Source organism: Molossus molossus, unplaced genomic scaffold, assembly GCF_014108415.1.
Source record: "Molossus molossus isolate mMolMol1 unplaced genomic scaffold, mMolMol1.p scaffold_m16_p_7, whole genome shotgun sequence".
Classification (NCBI taxonomy): Eukaryota; Metazoa; Chordata; class Mammalia; order Chiroptera; family Molossidae; genus Molossus; species Molossus molossus.
In genome coordinates this window covers 75,198,651-75,215,345 of record NW_023425401.1, presented here as the reverse complement: position 1 = coordinate 75,215,345, position 16,695 = coordinate 75,198,651, and positions in this window count along the sequence as shown.

Genomic DNA, 16,695 nt, shown 5'->3' with positions numbered 1-16,695 from the left:
TGTATAATTTATAAATAAACATTTATTTTGGGTTTTGCTGAAAAATATTTTATTGTTTATTTTGCAAAAAAATAAAATGGTTTAAGTGCCTAAATCACTTAAGGTACATTCATTCAGCCATTCCCATATTTTACCAACATTAGAATTCCCAAACCCAAAGACATAGAAAACAAAATAACCTTAGGGCTCTAAATACCTAAAATAACCTTAATGACCTTCACAGAATGCCAACCTAATGACCTTCAACTTTCTCAAATCCTATTATTTGGTGCGGGGGTGGGGGGGGACATTCACTTCTAAACAAAATTTATTTTTTATTGTTTCAGCTCAGAGAAAATTTAGGGCTCAGGGACTTTGAGAAAAAGAGGTTAGCTAAGGGAGCTATTAGGTCAGAAAAAATGACAGCAGAAGAAATGACGGTTGACAGACAAGGAAGATACAGGAAAATAAACACGTCATAACAACGCCTTTGTGAATTCAGCTCAGTGAAACAGTACAGTGACTGTTCCTAATGAGGGCCTGAGTCATTAAGGAAAGATTCAGTTACCTTAGCACAGCATTCTGTTTAGGAAAGCAGGTCAGTATTTTTACATTTTAGAAAAAATTCCAGCAAGAAAAAAGTTCATGTAAAAAAATGTTGCTACTTGAAAGAATAAATTTTACAGAATTACATTTTTTAATAGCTGCAAGGAAAATGAGCAATCGTAATTCTAGGGCAATTTGTTTTAACTGTACTTTTCTACCTCCTAGTGCTTTGTTTGAAGAGAAGAGGTCAAGTGAACAGTTCCTAAAATCCCATTCTTCAGAGTACTTTATTTTTTTTCTTCCTAATGCAGTGGTCTTTCCCTTAAAATTTTAAATGAGAAAAGTGGTTCTTCCAGTTTTTAAGCATTTGAAAACTATTGATCTTGCCCAAATGCCTCACCTACATAGGAAAAAATATAAAAACAAAGTTTATTCATTAGGTTCAACCAACATATATTGAGTGTTTACGCAAAACCATATACTGAGCACTAAGATTTCAAAAATTGAGGAAATACTGGGAGCTCATTGTGTGTAAGGCTAGAGGTAAAGGAAGAGAAGTGGAAAAGGAATAGTCACATAAATAATTACTGTACCACAGGAGCACAAAGGAAGCAGCACCTAACTGTTCAGGCGTAGGTGGGGAGAGTCAGGCGATGTTTCAGGGAGGCGGTGACACCAAGCAGAGTATTGCTGATGAGTAAAAGTTTGCTTGTGAAAGAGCTTAGGGAAATCCAGATTGAAGAGATGATGCCTACAAAAGTACTGAGTGTGAAAGCCCCAGAAAGAAGTGACTTGGCAAAAGTCCTCTTGTGAGTTCATTACTGAACCAGAGCTGAGAGCCTAAGTTTATATACAGTTTTCTTGCTCCAGTTGTCTGGATAAATCAATCAGGTAAATGAATCCTTTATTTTTAAGTGATGGCAAAGCTAGGGCATACCTGATCTGAAACATAGATGTTCCAAAGATTTTTTTCTGTTGTAAATGTGTAATCAAAGAAATGGACACAAAATCTCCTTTTGCTGAATTAGCTTTTCTTGTCCTTCCCCTCCCAGCTCTCCGTTGGCTGACTCCTATGGCCTGGGGCACTGGCCTTAAGGGTATTTCCTTGCTGGCACTATACTTTTTTTGCTGGTGTTTTGAATGAAGAGAGGGAGATGCTAAGGCATACAGTGGCACATGTCAGAAAAGAACATTATGAGTGAAGACAGAAATGAAAAAGGGCATATCATGTGAAATAGACAATAAGAAGGCATTATCTTGTTACATAGAAAGTGAACCTAAATATTCCAGGTATTGTGTTCAACTACAAGATGTCAGGTACTCTGTTTCACACTGGAATAAAATGGAAAGTAAAGCAAATGTGTCCTGGACTTCATAAAGCTTTAGAGTCTTGGGACAGATAGACATTAATCAAGTAATCAGTTGTAAATATGTAAGTACAAATAGTGGTTAGTGAAGAAAAATGATGGAGTATTGTGAGAGTTTATAAGAGGGACATAAAAATGAAGTCCCTGCCCTGGCCGGTTTGGCTCAGCGGTTAGAGGTCGGGCCTGCGGTCCAGAGAGACCCAGGTTCGGTTCCTGCTAAGGGCACGTACCTCGGTTGCAGTTTGTCTCCGGCCTGGTTGGTTGTACGGGTGGCAGCCACTCGATGTGTCCCTTTCACGTTGATGTTTTTCTCTCTCTCTCTCTGTTCCTGTCTCTCCCTCCCACTCTACCTGAACAAAAAATGGAAAAATTTCATTGGGTGAGGATAAAAAAAAATGAAGTCCCTGCTCTAAAAGAACTTAACAGCCAAGTAGGTAAAAGTACCAAGTAAAGAAAAATTTAAAATATGATGTGATTCATACTATTAAGTAGGACACAAGAGACTGAATCAAACCCAATCTGGAGACAGAGGAATCTGAAGAATCAAGTGTGCTTAAAGAAGATCCTAGATGAGGACTTCACCACCGGAGGAGGGAAAGGAAGGAGAAAGGGCAGGTGCAAAGGTACTGGAGAAGATGAAGTGAGCACATTCAGAGAATTCCGAACTTTATGTATTTCTTTCAACATGTATGCTTATATCAAAATAGGACCACACTTATACATTGCAGAAGCTTTTAATTCATTTCACATTTCTATTAGAAAGATTTCTGACTAAGGTTTTTACTCTCAAACAATGAGGTTTTTCATTCAATTCCCCTGAGTGATCAAACAAAAACTCATTTGAAGTATTACCAAGATGCTATTGGCTATATATAGTACTGACAAAAATACACCTGATGACAGCCCAAAGAAGAGAGAGAGAGGTAGAGGGAAGAAGAATATGCTTAGAGGCTCACTTATATTTACACCATAAACTGCACCACGAATACCAACAACAGGAGAAAAAATTTGCCCCACAGTGCTGCTGGTGTCACTTAGTGTCATCTGTCTCTTTTTATTCTAGTCTTTACTTTTTAGACTCTGAAGAGCAGAAATATCTCTCCTGAATCTTTCAAAAATCAAGAAGGTGGCATTTGGAAAACCCAAACTAATATGTAAAAGATAAAAGTTTTAAACAAAAGAGAGGGAATGATGCTTACAAAGGTATGATAACAAAATTATTTCAAAATAAAAGAAAATCCCTAAAGTATAAAAAAAAAATTCAATGACAAACATAAGAAAGATAATAGTTGAAACAGACTATTACTAAATGAAACCATGGAATTTACAACTGCTGGAATAGTTCTGGAATTCCATTTGTTCTATGCTGAGACCAAAAGTGCTCTTTTTTTTTATTTTAATTTATTTTTTTCCCCCAGTTTTCATTAATTTATTTTTGCTAAAGATGTTTCTCCTTTTTCCTCCCTAGACACCCTCCTCCCCATCCCACCCCTCCATCCCCCCAACATTGTTGTCTATGTCCATTGGTTATGCATACATGTATATAAGTTCTTTGGTTCATCTCATCCATCCCTCCCTGCTCCCCTACTCTGAGGTTTATCAGTCTGAACTATACTCCTTTCTATGTCTCAGGGTCTATTTCATTCACCAGCCCACCCTGTTCATTGTATTCCACAAATAAGTGAGATCATGTGGTATTTGTCTTTCTCTGATTGGCTTATTTTGCCTAGCATAATACTTTCAAGGTCCCTCCATGTCATCTCAAAGGATAAGACATTTTTCTTTCTTACAGCTGCATGGTATTCCATTTTATATATGTACCACAGCTTTTTTATCCACTCATCTATTGATGAACACTTGGGCTGTTTCCAGATCTTAGCTATTGTAAATAGTGCTGCTATGAACATAGGGGTACATATATTCTTTCTGATTGGTGTTTCAGGCTTCTTAGGATATACTCCTAGAAGTGGGATCACTGGGTCAAATGGCAGATCAATTTTTAATTGGTTGAGGAAACACCATAGTGTTTTTCACAGTGGCTGCAGCAGTCTGCATTCCCACCAGCAGTGTACTAGAGTCCCCTTTTCTCCACACCCTTGCCAGCACTTGTTTAACGCCTATGAGAATGGCTGCCATCAACAAATCATCAAACAACAAAGTGCTCTTTTTTTAGATACTAGCTAACAGACACTGTCTGTGGTCATTTAGTATTATAGATGATAAACCTCTTTCATACAAGAATATGAATACCTTCACAAACAGAAGGACCACCTAGATTTTAATTTTCTGATAAATCAATCCTTGGAGAAGGGCTGGGATTTTCTTAATATCACAGTTTAAAAACCATTTTAAAAATTGAGTGTAATTCCTAAAGTAAGAATAACTATAAAACAGGGCTATACAGGATTCTTAAATAAGTCAAATTATGATTTTCACTTTTAGTTTAGTATAAAGAACATAAATGACTCCCCTTGTTTGACTCTGCTAAAGTCATGCTTCCCAATACTCGATGGTTCTTAAGTCAAGGAGCCACATCTGTCCCCCAGACTTGCACCAATCAGAGTAGACTAAAGGGCAAAAGAGAAAGGGAAGACTTTTGATTAGAGAATTTTAAACCTTTAATCCAAGAGAAAGAGGAAAACTGCAGTAACACAATCATCAGTTTGAACTATTTCTCTTGTGGCCTTTGAGCTAGATACAAAAATGCACATTTTTAAGCAAGATATAATGAAAGAAATCCATTTTTTGGTCTCTGACAAGCTTTTAACATAATTTTTTTTTTTTGGTGTGTTAAAATTCTTTCAAAAAGTGATAACCTCTACTTATAAGAATCTTGCTTCCAGGATTATGTATAATACAGAAGCTTGACTCATAAATATATTAATAAACATTTTTACCTGTCTATGTACATGTAATTTAATGTATTCAGTAGAAGTATAATGATAATTTTAAAATATTGAGTAAAAGAAATATAATTTCTTCTTATATTAGAAATACTTTCAAACTCATTTTGTTTCCCCAACTATTTTAAGTGCATAAGAGTAATAGCATACAAGTATTTTTATGTTTATATGTTTTTATCTGTCTTGGGTAAATACTGGGGAGTGAGATTTCTGGGTAAGCATATGGCTATCTTTATGAAAAACTTCCAAAAGTTCTTCAAAGGGATTATATCATTGTACAATTTCATTAACAATATTGAAGTTTCAGTTTCACAATATTCTTGATAACATTTTATCTTATCAGTATTTATTTTTTTAATTTTAGTTATTATTGTAAGGACAGAAAACAGGTTTTTCTTTTTGTATGATTTTGTTGACAATTTATGAGAAACACCTGGTAATTAAACAAGGCAATTGCTGATGTCTGCAACTTCAAACCACCATTCCACCCAACTGAAAGGGACAGGAAGGAATATTAGAATTAATAGAAAATATTAGAAGAGTAAGAAAACTAATCATACTGGGGCACTAGCCATAGTTAGAAAAATGTTAGTCATCCTTTCATGTTAATCGTGATTGTTTTGTTCTGATTGAAGAAGGGCTCATTCTGACCTCAGGATTTTACCTCAGGAATGCTGTCCATTCTCCTAATCTGAGAACAAGGGGGACTACCTGACATCATAGAAAGATTAACAAACTTGTTTTCAGAACACTGGACCCACTGTTGACCAGCCCCTGCAGCTCTCCGGTCACATTCCTCCTCCTTTGCCTGTAACCTTTTTTTTTTCCTTTTTCCTAACTGCCTTTTCTCAAAGAGTCAATGTTTCTCTACCCTTTAAAAGCAGCTGGTAAGTGAGGGGGGCAGAGCAGATTTTAGGAGATGACCCCTGCTCTCCTATACTGCCAGCAATATTGGAATGAAAGCTCATATACTGTTCAAACTTGTCTCTGCTTAATTGGCTCAAGTAGTGACAGCCAGCCAGGACCCATTCCTTGTCTGGTTCCACAACCACTAAAATAGACAAGGGCTGGGCCTTTTCTCAGCTATTTTTAGCCTCTTCCGAATGCTTTGCAACCCTTTCAGGTGAAACTCTTTTTTCCCAAGCATATTTTATAGGCTAGAGCAAAGATGATAAGAAACCGCTGGTGCGTTAGCCAGATGGTCTCCTGAAGAACCAATAAACCAAAACTCTTCAAAGGCAACCAACCCCCAGCATCTGTGTGACTTAAAATAGGACCCCTTCCCATAAAAGAGCAACTCTCCTATCTTTTGTTGCCCAGTTCCACCTGGTACTTGGCCCTTTTCCTGTCTATGGGGAAAGACAAAATAAATTTCCTTCCTTTTCTCTCTTATCTCTGTTGTGAATTCTTTTCAAACCCATGTCACAGGCCTAAACAAAACCCTAAAAATTACAGTAGCTAAAAGTGATTATCTTGTATTAATTTGTGTTTTCTGATAACTCAGTAATGAAATGGAGCATTTATTTTCAAGTGTTTATTAACCATTCTTATATCATGCCCATTTTTATATTGATTTGCTTGAATTTTTATTGTCATTTGTGCATCTCTCTCCCCTTTTCTAGATAGATAGATAGATAGATAGATAGATAGATAGATAGATAGAAAATCCTAGATACAAGACCCTTGTTACGCACATATATAGTGACTGTTTTTGTCTCAGACTGTGGCTTGTCCATTCCTTGTCTTAATGGAGTCATTCAATGAGGTAAAATGTTAAATTTTGATCATTAATAATTTATATTTTAATAAGTTTTTTGGTTTATGCTTATTGTGGCCTGTCCAAGAAATATTTGCCTACTTTGAGTTAAAAAATATAGACTTAAGTGTTCTCTTTGAGAAGTTTTTTGGTTTTCAGTTTTAAATTTAGTTCTATTATCTGTCTCAAATTGTTCTTTCTTTGTATAAAGGGAGAGAGGGGTCTTGACTCTTTTTTATACAGATCTTCAATGTTTCTAGCACAATTTGTTGAAAAGACTTTTCACAATTAACTAATTTACCTGTTTTGTCAAAAATCAAATAACCACAAATGTGGATCTATTCCTGAGCTCTCTATTCTATTTCATTAAATTGTTTTCCTGGCATTACATGAAGACAATACTATAGCTATAGTTTATCAAAAGTCTAGGAATCATATGATATATGTCCTCCAGCACTGTTCCATTTAAAAATTGGTTTGACTTTTAGCCCTGGCCAGTTTGGCTCAGCGGTTAGAGCGTCGACCCATGGACCAGAGTGACCTGGGTTCGTTCGGTTCCTGCTAAGGGCACGTACCTCCTTGTGGTTTGTCCCTTGCCTTGGTTGGGGTTGTGTGACTGGCAGCCACTCAATGTGTCTCTGTCATGTTGATGTTTCTCTCTCTCTCTCTTCCTCCATTTCTCCCTTCTGCTTTATCTGAAAATAAATGCAAAAATGTCCTCAGGTGAGGATAAAAACAAAACAAAACAAAATTGGTTTGACTTTTAAATCTTCTAATTTTTTTTTTTTTAATTCTCACCCAAGGACATTTTAGCATTTATCTTCAGATAGAGCGGGAGGGAGAGAGGGAGAAAGAGACAGAGAGAAATATCAACGTGAGAGAGACACATCGAGTAGTTGCCACCCGCACGACTCAACCAGGGCTGGGGACAAACCGCAACCGAAGTACGTGCCCTTAGCGGGAACCGAACCTGGGACTCCCTGGTTTGCAGGCTGATGCTCTAACCACTGAGAAAAACCAGCCAGGGCTAAATCTTCTAAATTTTTATATAAATTTAAGAATAATATTATCTATCACTTGAAAATAACCTGCTGGAATTTTGTAGAACATTTTACTTAATCTATGTATTAATATAAGAAAAATGGACATCATAACGCTATTGAATCTCTCAATTAATACCAATGTTCTATATCTTCATTTAGTTGTTTGTTTGTTTTCTAATATGAATAATGTTTTTCATTTGAATTTAATGGTCTTACCCATGTTTTTTAGTTTTATCCCTAAGAATTTCTGTCAAATATGAAGTTTCTAAAAATTTACCCTATTTGCAATCTAACAGGTTAGCCTGCCATAGTTACATGCTGGCAGAAGACAGAAGACTGCTGAGTCAGAGACAAAATATAGTTTATCGTTAAAACAATAGCAGTACTCAGAGTCTTAACATTTGAACTTCTCTAAACCCCAGTTCCCACAAAATGATGCAAACAGTCATGTGATAACTACACAAGCTTAAAGACCTAAAAATTGTATAGTGAGCAATAAGCGAGCCTACCTTTTTTCTGTGTGAGGATACATGTCTGTCTTCCTGAGAAGACATTACTAAAAAACTTTTCTTGGTAACAAAAGCACCTTTCAGAACAATGACAGTGCCTGCACTGGGAAGATATGCCAAAATGAGAGAGTTGCATACAGAATTGTCTCTCCAACAATCTCAAGTTTTGCATGGTAATTAAAATGATATTGAAAAGACCCTGGCCAGTTTGGCTCAGTGGTTAGAGTGTCAGCCCACAGACCAGAGAGGTTCAGGTTCAGTTTCCACTAAGGGCACGTACCTCGGTTGCACTTTGTCCCCGACCCCGGCTGGGGTTGTGTAGGTGGCAGCCAGTCGATGTGTCTCTCTCACATTGTTGCTTTTCTCTCTCTCTGCCCCCTTCTTTCCCTCCTGTTCTATCTGAAGATAAATGCAAAAATGTCCTTGGGTGAGGATTAAAAAAAAAAAAAAAAATGATATTGAAAAGTACAATGGTTTCTTACTAGTATATAGATATATAATTAATTTATTTATATTAAAAAAGTAATAAAACAATAAGCAAAATTATCCAAACTACCTTAAAATAAAAAATATATATATTTCTATATAATCAGTAGATAAATGAGATATAAAAAGTGAGATTATGGCTCAGCCAGTGTGGCTCAGTGGATTGAATGTCATACCATGGATTGAGAGGTTCTGGTTCAATTTTTGGTCAGGGCACATGCCTGGGTTCCAGTCTCGATCCTCAATAAGGGCCATGCAGGAGGCAGCCAATTGATGTTTCTCTCTCACATCGATGTTTCTATTACTCTCTCCCTTTCTGTCTGTTTGAAAAATGAATAAAAATACATTTAAAAAATTTTAAAGTGAGATTATGGACATGTTATAATACAAGGAAATGAAGAATATTTTGAATCTAAACCTAAAAAAAGGAAAAGCTATACTCAGAAAGAAATGTGAATATTTAAATGCCTTCATTATTATACTTTTTAAAAGGTGAATAAGAAAGCAGTATTCATCTTAAAAACTTTTAAAGAGGACAAATAATATTCTAAACTATCAGATAGATAGGTTCAAAAATAAAGGTGGAAATTTGTCAATAAAGAATTCAAAGCAGTGGTTTTAAGGGTGCCTCAACAACTTAATGAGAACTGTAAAGAGCTCAATGGGAACTACATCAGCATAAAAAAAGAGGTCAAATCTTTGAATAAAAATCAAGTGAAATGAACACTGGCATAGCTGATATAAAAAACACCTTGGAAGCACTTCAATAGTAGATTAGAAGAAACTGAACACCAAATCAATAATTCAGAAGACAAGGTAGAAAAAAAATACCCAATTAGAGAAGCAAATAGAAAAGAAAAAGAAGAAGAAGAAGAAGAAGAAGAAGAAGCAGCAGCAGCAGCAGCAGCAGCAGCAGCAGCAGCAGCAAGAGTGTTTAAGGAGCTTTGGAACAATATGAAATGAAACAACATTTACATTACAGAGGTATCAGAAGGAGAAGAATTGGAGAAAGGAAAAGAGAACCTGTTTGAAGAAATAATGACAGAAAACTTCCCTAACATGGTGAAGAAAAAAGTCACACAAATCCATGAAATACAAAGAGTCCCAATCAAGATGAATCCCAAAAGACCCACAGCTAGATACATCATTATTAAAATGGCAAATGTTAACTACAAGAAAAAAATCTTAAAGACAGCAAGAGAGAAACAAAGTTACCTTCAAGGAAGCTACCATTTGACTGTATTGATTTCTCAATAGAAGCACTGCAGATGAGAAGGGAGTGGCATGAAGTATACAAAGTAGTGAAAATCGCAGGTCTGAATCTAAGACTACTCTATCAGGAAAGTCTATCATTCAAAATTGAAGATGAAAAAAAAGCTTCACAGACAAAATAAAAACTAAAGGAGTTTACTACCACAAAACCAGCACTTCAAGAAATGCTAAAGGGATTGTGGTTAGAAGAAGAAATAGAGAGATAGAGAGGAACACAGGCATAAAGAATAAAAATGGCAACAAGTAATTACCTGTCAATAATAACCTTAAATGTAAATGGCTTTAATGGTCCAATAAAAAAACATAGGGTAGTTGATTGGATAAGAAAACCAATATATATGCTGTCTACAAAAGATCCTTCTCAGAACAAAAGTCTCACACAGGATGAAAGTGAAGAAATTAAAAAATTTTCCAGGCAAATGGAAATGAATAAAAAGCTGCTGTAGCAATACAAATATCTGATTTTTGAAAAAGAGTTCAGAATAAGAGCCATAATAAGAGACAAAGAAGCTCACTACATAATCTTAAAAAGATGATCCAATAAGACAATTTAATCCTGGTAAACATATATGCACCCAATATAGGAGCATCAAGATATATTAAAAATCTTCTGGAGGACTTTAAGGGAGAGATCAACAGCAATACGATATAGCAGGTGACTTTAACAACCCACTGACACCACTGGATTGATTTTGTAGACAAAAAAATTAACAAGGAAACACAGACCCTTAATATTTACAGAACATTTCACCCCAAAGCTGCAGAATATACATTCTTCTCAAGTGCACAGGGGACAGTCTCAAAGATAGACCACATGTACAGACACAAACTAAATATCTACAGTTCAAGAAGAAATAAATCATACCAAACATTTTCTTGGATAACAATGGCATAAAACTAGAAATCAATTACTAGCATTCAAACACATGAAGGCTAAATAGCATATTATTAAACAACAAATGGATTACTAATGAGATCTAGAAAAAATAAAAAAGTTTCAGGAAACTAATGAAAATGAACACACAACAACACAAAATCTATGAGAAATAGCAAAGGTAGTCCTGAGAGGGACGCTCATAGCAATATAAGCATACTTCAAAAAACAAGAAAAAATTTAATAGACTATTTAACCCTATAAAGACCAGAGCAGAAATAAATGATAGAGACTAAAAAAAAAAATCAATGAAACCAAGAGCTGGTCCTTCAAAAAGATAAACAAGATTGATCAACCTTTAGCCAGACTCACCAAGAAATAATGAGAGGGGACCCAAATTAATAAACTACAGAACAAAAATAGGTGAAGTAACAACTAACACCACAGAAATACATAGGATTGTAGAAAAATACTGTGAATAATTATATAGCAACAAATTCAAAAACAGAGGTAAAATAGACAAATTCCTAAAATCATAGTCTCCCAAAACTCACCTGGGAAGAGTCAGAAAACCTGAACACATCAAAATAAATAGCATGAGGCCAACCTTCTATGGTTTGACCATTTGATAAAATTGTCCTGTGAAATTTGCCTTCAGTTATGTTTCTCCCAGGCCTGTCCTAAAGTCTTCTTCTGACCAGGCATTTCCCTCAGTCACCACTTCAGTCAAACCTCAGCATCAGCTTGTGTTCATGGGCCAATACTGTAACTACTGAGCCAAAGTGTCCATGGTGAGCCTGTGTTTTTTGAAGCATCAGCAGAGGCTGCTTGACCGGGGAACAAGACTTGATTGGAGTATGACTGCAGGCTCTTCTCACTATTGACACAAACACAGTGCATCTTCACCAGTCTCATTAGCAATCCACATAGAGTCTTGACCACCACCTTACAAAGAACGCTTAAGGACATTCCAGAACAAAATAAAATTTTCAAAAAATAAGGAAAAACAAACAAACAAACAAAAAATGCTGAACAGAGCAATAACAAGAGAATAGAAGCAGTAATCAATAAACTCCCAAGAAACAAAATCCCTACCAGATGGCTTCACAGGGAGTTTTACCAAACATTCAAAGAAGAACTAAAATCTATTATCCTCAAACTATTTCAAAGAATTCAAGAGGAAGGATGACTTCCAAGCTCTTTTTATGAGACCAGCTTAATCCTAAACCCCAAACCATATAAAGACACTACAAAGAAACAAACTACAAGCCAATATCCCTGAAGAAATCCTCACCAAAATATTAGCAAATCAGATCCAGCAATATATTTAAAACATTATATACCATGACCAAGTGGAATTTTCCCCAGGGAATGCAAGGCTGGTACAATATTCACCAATCAATAAACGTGATGCACCACATAAACAAAATAAAAGATAAAAATTGTATGATCATATCAATAAGTGCCAAAAAATCACTTGACAAAATCCAACACCCATTTTTGATAAAAGGTCTCAGCAAATTGGGATTAGAAGGATCATACCTCAACAAAATAAAGGCCATATATGACAAACTTACAGCCAACATCATACTCAATGAGCAAAAACTGAAAACATTTCCCTTAAGAACAGGAACAAGAAAGGGATGTTCATTTTCACCACTCTTATTCAGAATAGTACAGGAAGTCTTAGCCACAGCAATCAGACCAAAAGAAAAAATTAAAGGCATCCAAATTGGAAAGGAGGAAATGAAACTGTCATTATTCAAAGATGACATGATATTGTAAATAGAAAATATTAAGGGCTCCACCAAGAAACTTCTAGACTTAATACATGAATTTGGCAAGGCAGCAGTATACAAAATCAATATCCAGAAATCATTGGCATACTTATACACCAATGAACACACAGAAAGATAAACTAAAAAAACAATCCAACTGCTCTGGCCGGTTTGGTTCACTGGTAGAGTGTTGGCCCATGGACCAAAGAGTTGTGGGTTCAATTCAGATCAAGGGCATGTACCTTGATTGCAGTTCGTCCCTGTGCCTGGTTGGGGTCGTGCAGGAGGCAGCCAGTTGATGTGTACCTCTCATGTTGATGTTTCCCTCTCTCTTCTTTTCTCTCACTCTATCTCCCTCCCACTCTATCTAAAGATGAATGGAAAAATATCCTTATGTGAGGATTAAAGAAAAAAAATCCAACTTAGCATTGAAACAAAACATTAAGCTACTTGGGAATAAACTTAACCAAGGAAGTAAAAGACCTGTTCTCAGAAAACTACAGGACATTGAAAAAAAGATGTAGAGGAAGATATAAAAAAGTGGAAGCACATACTAGTTTCATGAATTGGAAGAATTAACATCATTCAAATGTCAATACTACCGAAAGCAAACTATAGATTCAATACAATCCCAATTAAAATAACAAGGGCATACTTCACAGATCTAGGACAAATACTCCAAAAGTTTATATGGAAACCAAAAAAAACCCAAATAGCCACAGATATCTTGAAAAAGAAGAACAAAGTTGGAGGGATCACTATTCTGAATTTCATAGTATACTACAAAGCCACAGTAATCAAAAGCCTGGTATTGACACACATACACACACAAAAAAACAGGCATATAGATCAATGGAACAGAACAGAAAATCCAAAAATCAACCCAATACATTATGTCTAATTAATATTGGACAAAGGAAGAAAGAGCATACAATGGAGTAAAGACAGTCCCTTCAATAAATGATACTGGGAAAAATGGACCAGTACATGCAAAAAAAAAAAAAAAAAAATGAAACTAGACCAACAACTTACACTGCACACAAGAATAAACTCAAAATGGACAAAAGACTTAAATATGGCTCGTGAAACCATAAAAATCCTAGAAGAAAATGTAGGTGAAAAAATCTCAGACATCACATGTAGCAGAAATTGATGTTCTCTCTCATCGATGTTTCTATCTCTCACTCCCTCTCCTTTCTTCTCTCTAAAATCAATAAAGAAACAAAATTTATTGGATCAATAAAAGAATGGTGTTGATCATTCCAACGTTTCAAAGCAGTTTATAGAAAACAATCTTGGTCCAGCTGGTGTGGCTCCGTGGTTGAGCATCGACCCATACACCAAGCGGTCACTAGTTTGATTCCTGGTCAGGACACATGTCCAGGTTGGGGCCTGATCCCCAGTGAGGGGCATGCAGGAGGCTGCCAATCGATGCTCTCTCTCATTGATGTTTCTCTGTCTCTCCCTTCCTCGCTCTCTAAAATCAATAAAGGTGGGAGGAAAAAAAGCTGTGGTGCATTTACACAATAAAATACTATTGCCCAGCCAGTGTGGCTCAGTGGTTGAGCATCAACCCATGCACCAGGAGTTCACTTGTTCGATTCCTAATCAGGGCACATGACCAGGTTGTGGGCCTGATCCCCAATGTAGAGTATGCAGGAGGTGGCCAATTACTGTTCTCTCTCATTGATGTTTCTATCTCTCTCTCCCTCTCCCTTCCTCTCTCTTTCTAATATCAATAAAGAAAAAACAATGTTTTAAACACTATGTAACCATAGAAAAAAAGATTTTTTACCCTTTGAGATGACATGAAGGGACCTGGATAGTATTATGCTAAGCTAAATAAGCCAATTAGAGAAAGATAAATACTACATTTTCTCACTTATTTGTGGAATATAATGAACAAAATAAGTGGATGAACAAAACAGATTTAGAGATGAGGAAGTAGGGAACAGACTGATAAAGCTCAGAGGGAAAGGTGGCAGGAATAGATAAGCCAAAGAAAGTATACATCTACATGCATAACCAATAGACACAGACAGCAGTATGGGGAAGTCAGGGAGGTTGGCAGTAGTGGAGAGGAGGGTGTCAAAGGGGGAAAGAAGCGGGACATCTGTAGTAAAAAAATAATAATAATAAATTAAATATTTAAAAAATAAAAAATAAAGCTAGAATTTATGATTTTTAAAGGATAGAATTAATAAAGAAATTCAATAATGTTTCAAAAAATCTTAAATCCAATGTGGTCTTGATTAAAAAGAACATATATGTATGCATACACATGGTTCATAACTAGTATGTAGTCAAAATGACCTGTAGAGCAGATAGTAAAAGAATCATAAAATGAAAGTACCATATGATCCAGCAATTCTACTTCTGGATATATATCCAAAGAAAATGAATATAGAATATCAAGGAGACTTTTGTACTCCCATGTTCACTGCAGCATTCTTAACCATAGCCAAGATATGGAAACAACTTAAACGCCCATCATTTGCTCAGTGATTAGAACGTCATCCCATAGACCCAAGGGTGGCCATTTTTTTTCTGGTCAAGGGCACTACCTGGTTTGGAACTTTAATCCCTGGACCGGGTTGAGGTCATCTGGGAGGCAACCAATCAATGTTTCTCTCACATTGATGTCTCTCTCTCTCTTTCTCTTTTTTCCTTCCATTCTCTCTAAAATTAAGTGGGAAAATATCCTTGGGTGAGGGTTAACAACAACAACAAAAAAGAGATGAATGGATAAAAAAGATATATGATATTACTCAGCCATGAGAAAGAAGAAAATTCAGCCATTTGTGACAACATGGAGCTTTGGTATTATTCTAAGTGAAATAAGTCAGAGAAAGACAAATACTGTATGGTATCACTTATTTATGGAAACTTGAGGGGAAAAAGTTGAACTCATAGAAACAAAGAGAAGAAAAATAGTTGCCAGGGGCTGGGGGAGGGTAAAATGTTACAAACTTTCAGCTATAAGATAAATAAATTCTGAGCATCTAAAGTATAATATGGTGACCATAGCTGATAACACTGTACTGTGTAGTTGAAATTTGCTAAGAGGGTAGAACCTAAATGTATTAATTAACTAGGTGGAAAGAATTGTTCAAAATGTGTATATATGTATATCAAATCACCATGATATGTACTTTAAATATCTCACAATTTTATATGCTAATTATACCTTAATATAGCTAAAATTTATATAAAAAAATAAAATAAAGCCCAGGCCCAATTTCACCCCCCCCCCCCAAGTGCTGAATAATTTAAAAAGACTAGGGCATACAATTCGATGCATGCAATTTATCCAGATTTGTAAATCTAGAGAAAATGAATACTTTTTTTAAGAAAATTATGAACTACCAAAATCAACACAAGTGAGAAAATTGATTATACCAGTTACCATTAAAGAAACTGGGAAAAAAATTGAAGCTCTATTATTTAAAAAGTCACCACAATTACATATGTACATAACTGACTTTCACCTCATTTTCTAAGAACAGAAAAATTAAACACCAAATACATTAGTATGAACTAAAAAAAAAAAAAAAAAAAAAGTAGAAGTCCTCTCCTTATTGTGTAAAAGTTGAAACAACATTAAATTCAAATCCTGATAATCAACATAAACAAATAATAGTACACATAAATTTTACTTATAATACATTAACATTAAAAATAATGTGTACCAAATGGAAAATATCATGTAAAGATGAATAATACCTGATAAAACGATCTTTATTCCAGTAATGCAAGAATGATTTTGTATTATGAAATTTATCAATTTAATAAATGTTAAATAATTTCAAGAGAATAATACCAAAAAAAATTTGATAAATTTAACAGTCATTACCTGGAAAAAGCATTAAGAAAAAAGAATTGAGTAATGTACTTAAACGCAACAGCCTCTTTAATAAAATCAATAGCAAATATTACTCTAAAGAATTAACACTAAAACCAGTTTAATAAAAGGTATTAAATGCTGTTATGTATTATTTAATATTGCCTCAAATTCTAGCAATATACAATAAAAATTAAATTGTGGGAGACTGTTTACATGACATCCATTTTGTTATAATCTGCTCTGCCATCTCCTGCCCCAAGGCAGGATATCTCTGTATACAATGTTTCTGCATTCCTTTAAGTAACCATTTACTCAGCCAGTTATGCTCTGTTTGTCTT